Source organism: Camelus ferus, chromosome 7 (assembly GCF_009834535.1).
Source record: "Camelus ferus isolate YT-003-E chromosome 7, BCGSAC_Cfer_1.0, whole genome shotgun sequence".
Classification (NCBI taxonomy): Eukaryota; Metazoa; Chordata; class Mammalia; order Artiodactyla; family Camelidae; genus Camelus; species Camelus ferus.
Window position 1 is genome coordinate 1,993,484 of NC_045702.1, and position 15,793 is coordinate 2,009,276.

The following is a 15,793-nucleotide window of genomic DNA, read 5'->3' on the forward strand; positions in this document are numbered from 1 at the left end:
GGCGACGCCGTCTCTTTGCGAAGCCGGGCTTCCGGCAGTCGCTGGGAGAAGCAGCAAGTGCCGTGCGAGAGTCCCGGAGGCCCTGCAGGTGGGGGGTGGGGCCTCTGGTTCCAGGCGGGGGGGAGGGGGGCCGTGCAGTGCCCGGCAGGTGCCAGGTTCTTAGGACTCAGGTGTTCAGCATGTCGTTTGGACCTATTTATAAGTGGACAGATTTGGTTTCAGTTTTGTCTTAGGGCCGTCTTGACTCAGTTCCTGAGATGCGCAGGTGCCTTAAGCAGAGAAAGTGTCGGAACCTCAACTAAATAAATAAGCAAAAAAGTGGTGTAGTTCTATTATGATCAGAGTAGAAATCAAATTAAAAACTGCTACGAGAGCCACACAATTTGCTGCATGATAATAAAAAGTTCGAGTCACCTGGAGGATATAAAAATTCTGCGGTCGCCTCTGTGGGTGGTAGGAGCACGTGCTGACAGGGAGACACGGAGCAGGTCAAAGTCGCAACTGTGCGGGGGATTTTAAAAAAAGTCTCATTATCTGATAAACCACTTACTAAATTATTAAAAATTCTTATTTCAGTTTTGAGATCAGTAAGGGTTAAAACATTCCAATAATTAACAAACTGGATCTTATGACTGCATTTTATTTTTTATCTTTCATTCTGTTTAACTGAAGCACAGGCAGTTCCAATGTGTCGGTCTCCGGCGTCCAGCACGACGACCACATTTAAACCTGCACCTGGTAACTGCAGGCCTGTGTTATTTTCAAACACATGAAAAGCATTTATAAAAAGTAACCCTCTTCTGGCCAGAAAACAAGGATGTCTCAACATATTTCGATGAATTGAAATCATACAGAGTGTATATTTTGACCATAATTTACTTAAACCAAAACCCAATACTAATAGAGAACTAGGGAAAAAACCCACACATTCATTTGAAAATTAAGGAATAAAATTCTAAATAATTATGAGTCAAAGGAAAAGTCATCATGGAAATTAGAAAATATTTTGAATTGAATGATAACAAAAATGCAGTGTATTCAGCACCAGTAGGATTCAGTTAGAGCCGTGCTTAGAGAAAGTGTACAGATTTTCATGCATTTTTAAGGGAAAAAAATGCTTAAAATCTGTAAGTTAAGTACCCATCTTAAGCAATTGGAAGATGACAGCAGGTTAAACTTAAAGAAAACAGAAGAATAGAAAAGACAGAAAACACAAAATAATGAACTGGGAGACATGCACTAGAGAAGATCAAAAAAGTCAAGAGTTGAGTCTTTGTAAGGATGCAAATGTTACCCTCTGGCAGGTTTAATCACTGAAAAGAGAGAAAGAATAATTAATAGGGCCTAAAATGAAGAATTCATCTCTCCAGATCCTTTAGACTTTAGCAAAACAATAAATGTACTTTTAAAAAAAGTTTCTATTTCTGTTGATAGATTTGTGAAAGTAGATGAAACGGACAAATTGTTAGAAAAGTAAAGCATCAAAAATTGGCTCAAGATGTATAAAAATATGAGTAGTTCCGTCAGGATTAAAGAAATTAAATTACAGAAGATTAAAAACCTTTCTCAGAAAATTCTGGAACAATTAGGTATGCTGGTAAATGGTACCAGATATTTAAGGAGGAAATAGTGTCGACATTACTCAGTCTTCTAGGGACTAGAAATACGGAACTTCCCACTTAGCAGCAGAGTGACCTGGGACGACTTACTTCACGTATCTGTGTCTTGAAAGTCGTAATTACCCCATCAGGTCATGATGGACAGTAAAGAACTTCGTATTTCCAAAGTGTCGGGGACGGTCCCTGGCACCAAGAGAGAAGGTGTCGATGCTGGTGAGCACGCTGACTTGTCAGGATGACAGCAAGACCAGCCAGCTAGCATGTGTTCACCTTGTCTGCATGCCCGTGACTGTGCGGAGCTCTGCCTTCAGTACCCAGCTTAAATCTCACTGCAGCCACAGGTGGTGAGGACCCGGGCGAGGGCACACTTCATTGTCACCTCTTGGCTTGGGGCTCCCTGAGCCCCTCCCGCTTAAAGCGGACATTTGAACTCCCCCGAAACACATGAAGGCGAGTCTCTGACTGAGCGGCCTTGGGGGAGCCAGTGCTCCTCTCCAACGCCGGGCTCCCCTGCGCCCCCGCCATGCTGTGTTCGTGGGGGCTTCTCCCCCAGGGGGTCTCCTGGTGCCTGGGGGGGGGGCGCGACACCCATGACAGGTTTGCAGAGCCCCCAGCCCGCTGGTTGGTTCTGGTCTTGTGTAGCCAGCGGAAGTCCTGGCAGGGGACCAGAGGGCCAGAGGAGAAGGGGGTCCGAGCATCGTCCTGGCTCCTTCACACCTGGGTGCCAGGCTCTCCTGCACCTGCCGTTCTGCTGGGTTTGTCCACGCCGGGCGCCTGCTGTGGCTGACCTTCGACCTCCCAGCCTCAGGCTGGCCCCCTGGGGCCTCCCGCGCCGCTGTACATCATCTCCCCTTCCGCGGACTGCAGGCCCCCCCGGGGGGGAGGGATGCTGGCGGGCCCACTCGGCCCGCAGGGGGTCCCTGCCCCTCAGGGTGAAGCCCTTCTTCCAGCCGCAGCAGCGGAGTCGGCTGTGCTCGCCGCCCTTCGTCACGCTCTTCGTTTGGTCTCTGAGGACTTCTTGACTTTCTTGCTAGTTCAGCAGAGCATTTAAAAAGACGCTTGCCCTCCATTTTGTCCAGAACTTCCAAATGTCTTGTTCCAAAAAGTTTCATCAGGGTATCTAGTCTGCCATGTTGTCTAAAAGCAAGTGTAGCTGAGTGATTTCCAGTATTCTCCTGGGGGAGCACTTCTCTTCAGACAAAATCTTACATGGAGTCTTAATGTACACAGTAAGACTTCTCATATAAACACACACGAGGAGCAGTGCTGTGCCTCTATTGCGAGAGGAGAGGTCTGCCTGGATTTCTCGTCTCTGCCCGGTTCCCTGATGAGGAGCCTTGTGGTGAGCTCACAGCCCTGGGACCCTGTGCAGCTCGGTTTGCCGCCACTTGTCCAGCTCAGTCCTGACTTTAGTAATATACATAATAAGTTATTTGCCTTAAAACGCTCTGTGGGTTCAAAAAGACACATGCACCCCAATGCTCACAGCAGTACTATTTACAATAGTCGAGACATGGAAGCAACTTAAATGTCCATTGACGGATGACTGGATAAAGAAGTTGTGGTATATTTATACAGTGGAATACCACTCAGCCATAAAAAGAATAAAATAATACCATTTGCAGCAACATGGATGGACTTGGAGATTGTAATTTTAAGTGAAGTAACCCAAAAAGAGAAAGAAAAATACCATATGATATTGCTCATATATGGAATCTAAAAAAAAGGAAGAAGACACAAATGAACTTATCTACAAAAAAGAAGCAGACTCACAGACATAGAAAACAAACTTATGGTCACTGGGGTGAAAGGGGGTGGGAAGGGATAAATTGGGAGTTCGATATTTGCAAATACTAACTAGTATATATAAAATAGATAAACAACAAGTGCATACTATGTAACACAGGGAACTATATTCAGTATCTTGTAGTGACCTGTAATGAAAAAGAATATGAAAATGAATGTATGTATGTACATCAGACACATTGTAAACTGACTAGACTTCAGTAAAAAAGAAATGCTCTGTTGGTTGATGGTAGATTTAAAAATGAACCAGGTCTCCTTGTTGCTAATGGAAAGCATTTTGCATTGCATGTAATGCTGATATAAAACGCAACACAATAAAGATCCCAAATAGGAACCGTTTACAGATGAGCACTGAACTGGCTTTGTTGGCCTGAATGTTAGAACCCGTGGACGGGGAAGACTGCAGTTTCTCACATACGCCCTGAAATTAATTCAAGCCTTAGCTTCAAGCTGGGGCTTGAGATCCCCATGTTCCCCCCGACACCCTCTGTCAAGTGAAAACCTCTCTTCCTGTTGCGCGTCTTCAGCCGCGGGCAGCGGCTCGCACTCCAGGGGAGTGATGAGTAGTAGGGCGTGGTTGGCGTTCTTCTGAAAGAAGCTTCCAGAGTCCAAACTGGTATTCTGTTTCCCTACAAATGGTATATCCTTGAGCTGGAGATGACAGGCTTGAATGAAAATAGGTCAACAGTACTTAAGGTAAGTAATACTTTAATCAATTTTAAGATAATTTCTGATGGCTAGTGCGTAATGGTAATACACTACTTTAAAAATTTCCTTTTAAAGCGGTGTGGATGTTTAAAAACCCTATTGTATAAATGGCATTTGAAAGACAGAGTTACCCATTTTATCTTCCCTCAATGGCTCTATTAAAATCGGCCATAGTAGGGTTTTTAAATTTACTGTAATTACTGTCACTCTGTAGGTACCTTGTGAATTCATATCCTGGGAATGTGTGGGTGACCTGCATTGTTTCATGGACCACCCCTTTCCCCCCACCCCATAACCATAAGTTTGTTTTCTATGTCTGTGAGTCTGTTTCATTTGTGTCTTTTTTTTTTTCAGATTCCACATACAAGTGATATCATATGGTATTTTTCTTTCTCTTTCTGGCTTCACTTAGAATGACAGTCTCCCTCCATGTTGCTGCAAATGGCATTATTTTATTATTTTTTATGGATGAGTAGTACTCCATCATACATATATACCACAGCTTCTTTATCCAGTCATCTGTCCGTGGCCATTTAGGTTGCTCCCAGGTCTTGGCTATTGTAAATAGTGCTGCAGTATGTTCTTAATGCCCAATGAATGCCTTATTTAAATTCACACTACTTTTTCCTAAGTCCAAATTGTAATACCCCAAGAGCAGGATAAGAAACAAAACAAAACAAAACAAAAAAAAAAGAGAAAAAGTGAATTATCATGTGACTCCTGACCAGCTCCGTTTAATTAATCATGGACTTGAATGGTGTGCAGGTGCCAAGACAAGGAATGAGTGACTGCCTTGTTTTAAGGGGTGATGGAAGGTGAGAGAGTGTCTGTCCTAGCAGCTCATTTTCCCAGCACTGAGTCCCATGTAGAGAGCCAGGTGCTCCCAGAGCACCATTTCCCCAGAACCCCAGGGTGATGGAGCCGTGTGGTCCTGGCATGGCAGGTGGGTGTCGCTTGGGCATCACTGGCTGACAGACTGGGCGGTTAACAGTGCAGTTAGTAACCTCTGCCACCGGCCCGGGCAGTCCTTCCTCCAGCGCCCTCACTTCCCAGGTGGGGTTGCTGGCAGCGGGGAGGTTGCTCATTCAAGGTCATCACCATGTTGTTCAGGCAGTTCCCAAACGCAGTCTGCCGGTTCTTAATTCAGGCTCATCCTGACGCACCACGATGCTTCCTTAACCCAGAGGGTCAAACATCTTGGATTAAAAGTGATTTTTAAATATTAAGTTCACTTGTGTTGATGGTCGGCAAGTCCATGGGTGATTTATTTCCATGTGTGGAGGTGCCGTGTTCTGTGTCCCGTGTCATCTCAGCACAGCTCTTCTGTATAGAAAACAAGGAACTGTTTTTTGTGAGTTCAACATTTAATTTGTGGGGCACGTTAGTCCCCCTCCATCAAACTGAACATCTTTTCTTTGATGAAAATTAATTTCCTGATCCTTATTCAAGTAAACAAAATATGAACTGAAGGGTAAATATAAAATGTTGATAATTCATTGTTCTTTCTCTCTCTGGATATTAAAACAGAATTGGCTTTTACCTGCAACGTACACAGTCATTATTTTTCTGAAAAGTCATCTATAAAGAATCAAAAGTACACATCCCACTCGGAGAAACTCCGGGGTCCTCGTCCTCAAGAAGACCTGTCTTGGGGGCTCACAGCAGCTTGGTTTATTATGGCAAAAACCGGAAACCACCCAAAGGTCCTTTAGTAAGAGTGCAGGCAAGAGAACCATCACGGCTTACTCGTACGTTGGAATACGATGTTAACAGTCAAAATGGGTGTGCTGGAATCGCATCTGTGCATATAAGTAAATGTAAATAAAAAGCTTTTACTGAGTTGAAAACTTTCACCTTTAGTGTGATGGCCTGTATGTGCAGTTAAAGGCCCCGTGCGGCTGTCTTCTGTAACATTTGTAGACGTTCACGGGTGTTCACCATGCATCTCTTTATTTGAAGTGCAAATCTAAAAATGATAGTTACTACAATGAAAACTAAACCCGGTTTAGTTCAAGCAAAATATAAAAAAGAGGTCACTGGTGATGGCAAACACATATTATCAAAGAACAAATTAGACGCTTGCTGGGTTTAGACACCCCCAACTTGCCCGTCTCATCGTAATACAAGTATAGCACGCGGTGCATGTCCAAAGCCAAAGGAAGTGCTTTTATCCTAAAGATAACTTACTTGGCTCATTTTAAGACCAAGGTAGCTGTTCCTCTGTTTGCTTTGCATTCTGTAGGATTTGTGGAGGTAACTGGGCTGGTGAGGAAGCTGAGTTCGTGATGCCACAAGGGTCGGAACCAAGGGCAGGCAGTAGGGGTGGTCCTGGGAGCTGCTCTACCTGGGACGGCCAGCGGGAGCCCAGCTGTGCGCAGAGCTGAGTCACAGAGATGCACCCCTCAAAACCCCAGTATCTGCGCCCCCACGTCACCACGCCTGGCTCTTTCCTTCCGCATCCTGTCCCAAGGATCTGATGATGTGTGCACGATGCCCTTGGTCTCCTCCAGCCCTGCTGCGACTGTCTTCTTCACACTCCCGGCATCTAATTCTAGGCTGACGGCCTGATCTGCATCTCCACCCACCGCCTCTCCCATTAACCTCACCCTGATTTTCCAACTCAGATTCCCGTCAACACCCAGACTCAGCATTTCCCTGGAACTCAGGTCCGCGTGGCCCAGAGAGCTCTCTGCAGCTCTCTCCCTGCTCACAGAGACGCCCAGGTCTCAGGGTCGTCTGGCCGCCAGTACCTCTTTCCCTCGACCACCCAGGACCCGCACAGTTACTGCCTTGGTGAGGCTGCCGCTCAGCTCTTTATTCTGCACGGTGACCACGAAGGCATCCTCACCTCTCCGCGCCCGTGAACGGCTTCCTGGTCCCTCCGGCACACGCGCTTTTCTCCTCACATGCTTCACCTTGACGTCAGTGACTGGGGAGCCTCTTCAACTCCACTTCCGTCGTGCTCCTCCCATTAGTGGTTTCCCTGCTAGATGGAGACCAGATTTCCCAGTCACCCTTGTCCCAACCTGTCTTTATAACCTTGTTTTCCGCCCCTCTCCAGCAAGAATCCTATGTTTCTACCAATTTAGCTACTTGCTCTTTTTTTCCTCAATGTCGATACCAGTAGTTTGATGCTTAGGATAAACTGCATGGTGTTGCTTTTAAATTTGCCTGTCGGTTCTCTCCCACTGGGTCATGAGTTTCTAAAACGCGACCATTATTCCTCTTTCTTACTTGTTTCCTGAAGAGCCACTCACTGTACGTCTTTTTAGGCATTCAAAAGTAAATGAGTAAGTTAAAATTAAATTTTATGCATCTGAGAAAAATTTTCATTTCAATAACTAGAAATAATCATATCAAAAAACCTTTCAGTTTTCCTTTCAAAATTTGTTTTCTTTTATTGCAACTATGCTTGATAATATTGGCTTGGGGTAGGAAATTGAACCCACATTCTGGTTATGCTTGAGAAGCACGCCTAGAAATGAATGGGTCATTTGAGTCATGAAAAGCAGATGCGAATCTGGCTGTGTAGAACTAACACTGCTGGCAGTGACGCAGTCATCAAGGCAGATGCGTCTCACGACGGCTTCACATATTACGGGGACCGACCCTTGGACAAGTGAGTTCAGGGCCCTGGAGATGTGTGTGCGTGTGTGTGTCTGTGATCTACGGGCTTGTGTGCCTGCATGTCTGTTGGGGGGGGGGTGATCGTGCACATTCACTGGTAATTGCTACATGACTCCAACACAGCGAATTAGTTTATGATATTCATAAAGAAATTCTTGTGACCAAAACTAAAAGCACCATAGGAATCGCATTCATCTGAATTCGGTTTACATAATATCTGTGATAGATTTTATAATAGTTGTGATGATTAACAGACATAGAAAACAAACTTATAGTTGCCAGGGGGGAAAGGGGTGGGAAGGGATAAATTGGGAGTTCGAGATTTGCAGATACACACCGCTTATATAAAGTGGATAAACGACAGGGTCCTACTGTACAGCATGAGGAACCCTATTCAATGTCGTGTAGTTGCCTATAATGAAAAAGACTATGAAAAGGAATATGTGTACATACGTGTATCACTGAAACATGATGCTGTGCGCCAGAAAGTCACACAACGTTGTAAACCGACTAGACTTCAATAAAAAATAATCGTGACGGTTAAAATCTTAAATTTGGTATCAAGACAGAACAACCTAAAAGTAGATCATTACCTTAATGTTTCCCAATACATAGATTAATGGCATCTTTAATTCAGGCTCTGATAACGGAGATGCAGACAGTTTCTCAGTGAACGAGGGGGGGATTATGCGATGCCGACAGATTTGGTTAGTGTTCCCGACGTGCAGCCCAACCAGATCAGACGAGCTCGGTTCCGTCACGTGACCCGGTGTTTGTGTGTCTGTCTGCATATTTTCCCGTTGAGGGTGAGTGTGACTTGGAGGACAACAAAGGGTCTTAGAGAATCTTTAATTTCATATTCTAACGAGTTCGCCCTATTTGTTTGCTTTGAATCACTCATTTCAATAAGGTGAAAACTTGCGTTAATCCTCCATTCATCAGTTGCCTGGATGCATGTGAAATAGATCATGTGGACAAAATAAAGCCCCACCAGACGCAATCTGCCATTGTCCCCTCAGCTGCTTCGAGGGGACTCTTCACAGGTACTAAGAGGCCACTCCAGCCACTTCACATATTTTTGAGGATCTTCTCTTTTTTGCCCCACACAGCACACTACTCAGCACAGAAGAAAAGCCAAAAGCAGGCATCAGATGAAGGAGAAGCTGAAGGAGGCCGAACTCATTCTCCACACACACGGAGACAATTGGCCCTGCGCTGATTCTGGAGAGCTGAATTAAATGAATAAATTGTGACATGGGAAAAACTGAAAAGGACAACAGTTTCCTGGCTCACACAGCTTCATTACCTTGGGTTGGCATTTTTCTTGAAGACCAATGGCCAAAACAGGACAAAAATGTTTTTCCCCATTAATTGCTTTCAACCACTGTCCTGTTAAACACCCAATTAGAAGGTAGAAGTGTGGTCCTCTGTTTGCTTCTAATGACCAGGCTCGAGAGGCGGGGGCGGATGGGGAGGAGGGCGGGGGAGGGAGAAGGGACATAATGGAGGGTCCGGCACTTTCTTTTATGGCTTGTAGAACAGAAAGATCAATGGGGACGGTTTATCCACGTCTTCAGCCCACAGTGGCCTCCCGCACGACCAGGGCCTTAGAAACACGGCTCAGGCCACGCAGCCCTCCTGAAAGGGAGTCACTCTTCGGGGCTCCACTGGACTTGACGCGTCCCCGCACACGTGCACCTACAACCAAATATCCAGGTTGATTCGTGCCCCAGAAGACACACGCACGGCCCTCTCCGAGCGTCTGAAATCTGCCCCTTACGGAGGAATCTCAAACTGGGACACTCCAGACGTTGTTTAAATCCCAAAGGTAAAAAATAACCGAGCGAGCAGAGTTGGTTGCGTTTTGACCACAGCCAGGCTTCTAGTCTGGGGAGAGACCGAGCGTGTCACGTTACAGCTGGGTCTGGTTTGGGCGCGTTTGGCTGGGGCCGGGGGGAGGGGGGGAGTCCGAGGCCCATCAGCACATCCTGGGCACGAACTCTGAGCCCCCCTCTCTCGTCCATCCCTGCCTTCCTCCCGTTTTGTTTTCCTCCTGAGCCCTGTTTCTGAACCCACCTTTACCCTGTGGAACTTGACGTGTGAGGACAGGAAAAAGCGCTCCTGACTTTGTACGGCATCAAACAAATCGGGGGTGGGAGGGACATGAGGCGACTTCAGGGATGCATTTAGTCTCTGTGTATGTGGATTCTTCGGGGTTAGCTTCCGGAAACTTGATCAGGACAGGAAAGAGATTGAGGACACCTGTATTCTCTGTTAGTTAATATTTGAAGGAAGCACATGGCACCCGCTGTGGTGAGCTGGGGGCTGGTTGGGGCCGTCTCACAGGCAGCGAGCCCAGGCCCAGTTAGGTCCCCGGGGACGCGGTGCTGCCTGTGGACTTTGCATCGCAGTTCAGCTACTGTCAGTAACATTTCTTGAGCACCTACTACGTGTCATGTTTAAAACACTTGTCATCGGTGAGCTCAGTGATCCATGCAAACATCTACGAGGCAGGTGCTGACACCACCCCACAATCTGGGGACGCTCATGTCCACACAGTGAAAGCTGCCGGTGGAGGGGGTGGGGTTGCTTCCCCTTGGTGTGGGAATCTTTGTTCCTTTTTTAAAAAAATGTTTTTATTGAAGTGTAGCAGTTGATCAACGGTGTTAGTTTTTCAGGTATACAGCGAAGGGGTTCAGTCATACGTGTACATGAATATATATGTTTTCTTTTCAGATTCTTTTCCACTGTGTGTTATTACAAGAAACTGAATATAGTTCCCTGTGTGATACAGTAGGTCCTTGTTGTTTGTCTATTTTATATATGGTCATGTGTGTCTGTTCATCCCCAACCCCTGATTTATTTCTCCTGGCCCTTTCCCCTTTGGTAACCATGTTTGTTTTCTGTATCTGTGATTTGGGGTTTGTAAATAGAATTTGTATCATTTTCTAGATTCCACATATAAATGATATTATGTGATACCTGTCTTTCTCTCTCTGACTTAGTTCACTAAGTATGATAATCTCTAGGTCCATCCATGTTGCTGCAAATGGCATTATTTCATTCTTTTTCATGGCTGAGTAATATTCCTCTCTCTCTGTGTGTGTGTGTGTGTGTGTGTGTGTGTGTGTGTGTGTGTGTGTGTGTATGTTTACACCACATCTTCTTTATCCAGTGATCTGTTGACGGACATGTAGGTTGTTTCTTAACTGAGAGTTTGAGTGAATAATTTATTCCATGAGGATCTGCCCCAGGACACTGTCCTTTACAACGATGTGATTACAAAGAAACATGTCGTCTGGGACTTTGCAGTGATGATCGTACAGGACGGGAAGAAAGATGGAAGAGATGGCCCTACTTTACAGACAAAACAGCTTTTCCCTGATAAAAAAAAAGTCTGATGCCTCCAAGTGAGTTCTCAAAGGCAAAACAAGACTGACCGTACTTTCTGCGAGGATTCTCTTTACTTCAGGACCAGAAAAGTAGGTGGAGAAATTAACAGCATCAAAAGAACAGGACACATTGTGACACTGGATTTGACTGTATCTATGGGGTTTCTAGAAGCAAGATGATCTTGGTGAAACAGGGCTGTCTGGTGAGTTGTGAGTAAAATTTAATCCACACAGATGGTGTGACTGTCCACCTGCTACTTACAGCCTCTAGACAAGTGAGGCTGCATTATCGTGATGAGGATAAACCCAGGCCCGACCTGGGAGGGGGCGTGGCTCGGGGAGATGCTCGGGACGGACCACCTCTGACGCGGGTCCAGCTACTGTCTGTGCCGCCACGGGATTTCGGCGAGTGTCCTTCCAAGAGTGTCCTTGAGGCGCCACCCTGGCCTTTCCTTTGAAAAAATGTAACGCCAAAACAGTCAGACCAAATTCTGCTTAGGAAGCCAGTGTCCGCAGGGCTTCTGAGCTCCCCAAACTGGGAGAAGAGCGAAAATATTCAGCTACTAAAAGGGGAAAGAGAGCAAGACAGACCAGCGATGGGAATTCCGTCTGGGAAGTGGGCACAGCTCGGCGGGAGAGCGTGTGCTTAGCATGCACGAGGCCCTGGGCTCAGTTCCCAGTGCCTCCATTAAAAGGAAGTTCCATCTGGTCACTTCTCTGTTTTTGATTCTGGTGGAGTCCGTAAGATTTAAGGTAAAAGAGGCAGGAAGTAGAATGCGTGGCTTCTGGCTTCCGGTACCCATCCACCTTGGTCTCTGCAAGGGGGACGTAGCTAAATCTGCAGTTAGCTTCTTATTTTCATGAGTTAGCAAGTGTTTAAGGCAAGCCGCTTTCCTGGGCCACAGGGTTAGGTGCTGCTGCTTACTTGAAGGTCTAACCTGAGAACCCTCACCTCCAGACTCCACCGTGCAGGTGCTCGCAGGTGCAGAGAAACCTGTCTGTCCCTCTCCTCCACTTTCAGTTGTCAGTACAAAATAAGCACGAATGACAATGCTGTTTCACTGATTCCAGGTGAATCCTGAATTCCGTTAGGCACCGCACAGCTTCCTCCTTCCTAGTCAGTCCGGTGAGCTTCTGCAGGTTACCTGTAAGCTTCGATGCCGTCACCTCGGCCTTTAAGGTGGTCAGTGGATGAAAAGGCAGCAGTGCCTTTCTGGGCAGAGAAATTAATTAATGAACTGTGGTAAAAATTAGCCTGCTTTGCATTTACTATCAAAAACAAATAAAAAATAAGAGGCCTCAAAAGACAAATATAAATGTGCTATCAAAAAACCACTGCAAGATACAAGACATCTTTTAGAAAAGAAGCGAGTCCCCGGGCTTCGGTTACGTGCAGGTTTCCGGGTGGAACTTGGAAGCCTTGCATTGGGCGCCGCCGTTTCCTGGCGCGGGGGGAGCGCTCCAGCTTCCGTCCGTTTGCGGGGGCCGCGCCCTGTGGGACGCGGTGGCTGCGGGCTGGGCGGACGCCGGGAGGAAGGCAGGCCGAGGTCCGAGGGAGACCCCTGGCCACGGGAGGCGCTCCGCGTCTTGACCTGGGGCCGTGGGCTGACGCGCGGGGCTCGCTGAGCTGCACACCGCGGGTTCGGCCAGCGTCACGCCGGACGCTGGCCTCCTCCGGGGCGCCGGCCTGGCTGGCTGTGTGCCCTGCTCTCCGCGAGCGGGACAAGGACCGAGCCCTCACGGGAGCGCTCTTCCTCCCGGAGAGGAGGAGGTGCTCTTCGGTGAGGAGAGGGGCGGCGCGAGAGGCGGTGAGCAGGGCTGAGGTTAAGCCGGGGAGCGGCCCTGACGCAGATGCCGCAAGTGGAGACGGACCCCCGTGAGCGCGCGGTGAACGGGACGGGCCTCCGCTGGGTCTGCTGACGGCCCCCCGAGAGGGGCTGCGACCGCGAACCTGGAGGAGGACGTTAGCGACCGTGCGTCCCCCGGCTCAGGGTTGCAGCATTTAAGTCATAAATATCGAAATGTGTTCCAATGTTTTGTTTCTTCCTGGAAATGCAAATTCCACATTCAAATAATTCTCCCCTGTTGCTTCTTCAATGAAGATATCTTTCTTTTTTGGTTTTGTTTGTTTTGGTTTTTCGTTGCTGTTTCATATGAGATTAAAAAAACCAAAACAAAACAGGTCTGTAAAATCCTGTGGAAACATCTGTCGGGGAGAAGCGGCATCTGGGCTGTCAGCTAATTGTATCCCAGGTGCGGGGGTTAGACTGCCACCTGGGCGTGTGTTGTGGTCCTGAGAGGGGACGTGGGTTAAGGACGTTGGGCGCCCGAGTGGGGGTGATGGGAGGGATGGGGCGGTGCAGGGACAGCCCAGTAGAAAGGGGAGATGCACTAGTGCCCGTAACTGGTCTCGGGGTTTGTGCCACTGTGGTCGCTCCGTCCTGCGCTGTGTAACCTGAAAGCCTGCAGAGCATTTGGGTCTCAGCTGATGCTGAGCCCAGAAGGGAGTCAGACCGGGCCAGGTGACGAGAGAGGGAAGCCCGGCCGGGGCTGGGTCGCGGCTGAGCAGGGAGCTCTTGTTCATTACTTTCTCAATTATTTTCTAAGAACTGTTGGGCTTTTCTTCAAATTACCTTTAAATTACCTGAAGTCTATGTCACATTCAAAACGAATCTTCAGAGCAAGCTTATCAACAACACATGCATTTTTAAAGACCTCATTAAAATAACGATCCGCTAAAGCCCATAGTTCAGAAATAAATTTAGGAACTAAATTAACAGGAAAAGCAGAGAGAGGGGGAAGGAGATAATTACAATGACGTGTCACGCAGAGTGTTATTTAATTAACCATAATAATAAGAATTATGGGCTGTTCCACATTTGCAATTTCTTAGCTATTTAGTTTGCCGTGAAATATTAAAACGGAAATAAAAGAGGAACAAAAAGAATAATTGAGTTGAGAGCGTTATAGTGAGTGTGCTGATCCCTCCTTCCCGCCGCCAGACTGGTCACTGTTGGAATCTCTCGTTCGGATGGTCATGTCATGTGCTCTTAAAGGGCCCATGCTCCTGTGTCTTTTAAGACCAAGAGAGAGAGCCCTGGGCCCTGGGGTGGGGATGCGGGTGGAGGGGTGGGGAGGAGAGGCGCGTGGGACCGTCTGCAGTTTTGGGGTCCTGTCCAGTCCCGTGTGCTCACTAGTATTTGAGAAGTGCAGACTCATGAAGGTCACTTCCATTTTATTCCTTCCTCTTAGACTTGCCCGTGGGGCTTGGGGAGGGCTGGGCCCGGCATAACCAGAGTCACCTCGTTAGCCTCTGCCTGCCGGCCTCTGCGGAGCACTGTTTGGGCTCTAAGGCAGAGGACGATGAGGAAAGACCATTTGATGGGAGGTGTGAATTTCAGTGTTATCTATAAGCTATTGGCCACAAAAGTAGGCAGTTGCTTTTTACTGAATAAAAATACGTCCCTATAGACATGGAGTCTTTTATTAAAATTAGAATTTTCGTCTTCGCACTTTACTTGTAATTCAGGTACTTTCATTCAAACCCACATTTCCGTAAGAACAACGTTATAAATGGTGACGAGGTTCCTAGACCAGCCCACGAGGCGTATTTCAGCGGAAAATGCAGCTGTCATGCCTCGGCTTCTGGGTAAGTAGCAGACATGACGAGAGGTTCCATGGGTGAGTGATGCCGTGTGATGTCTGTCTTTCTCCTTCTGGCTGACTTCACGTAGAATGACGATCTCCAGCTCCATCCACGTTGCTGCAAATGGCATTATTTCATCCTTTTCTTGTGGCTGAGTCGTGTTCCACTGTATAAATATACCACAGCTTCTTTACCCAGTCCTCTGTCAGTGGACATTCAGGTTGCTTCCATGTCTCGGCTGTTGTAAATAGTGCTGCTGTGAAGACTGGGGTGCAGGTGTCTTTTTCAATTCGGGTTCCCTCGGGATACACGCCCAGGAGCGGGATTGGGAAGGGAATTTCTGAACCTTTAAAATCCTTTGGCGATTGAAAGCACTAACTCTTTATTATGTATAATTTAATTGAAAAAACTTGGAGCTTTCTTTCCCTTTATCCGGGCATGCCACTATCATTTCTAAGTTCTGTTTGTCAAGAATTTCATTTCAGTTCCAAGCATTACTTTCCCTACTCCTTAAAAAAAAAAAAAAGATCTCCTTCGAGACTGACGTCTGGTCACAGTGCTTTCTGTCAGTTCTGCTGACCTGGTGTAACAAATGTTAAATGTCCCCGCATATTGACTGAAGGTTTTGCCACCTTCCCGAGGACATCCCCTCCGTTTCCTGGAGCCTGACCCCTTTCTGCAGTCCCCACTGTGCTCAGTGCACACAATCTCAGGCTCAGATGGTTGATTAACAGGGAGAATGTGCAGGGACCAGGAGTAGGGGTCTCGGAGGTCCCCAGGTCGGTGTGTCTAAAGGAGACTGGAGTTAAAGGTCAGCTGGCCCGGTGAGGCCACGGCAGCTGCTCAGACAATGGCAGAACCGGGAAGTGGGGAGCTGGACGGATGAGTCTATAAAAGCCAAGGGATGTTGAGAATGCCAGCGACACCAGGAGCTGAGAGAGGCTGCATGGACCCTCCCCTGGGGCCCTGCCGGCACCTTGCTTTCAAGCTTCTGG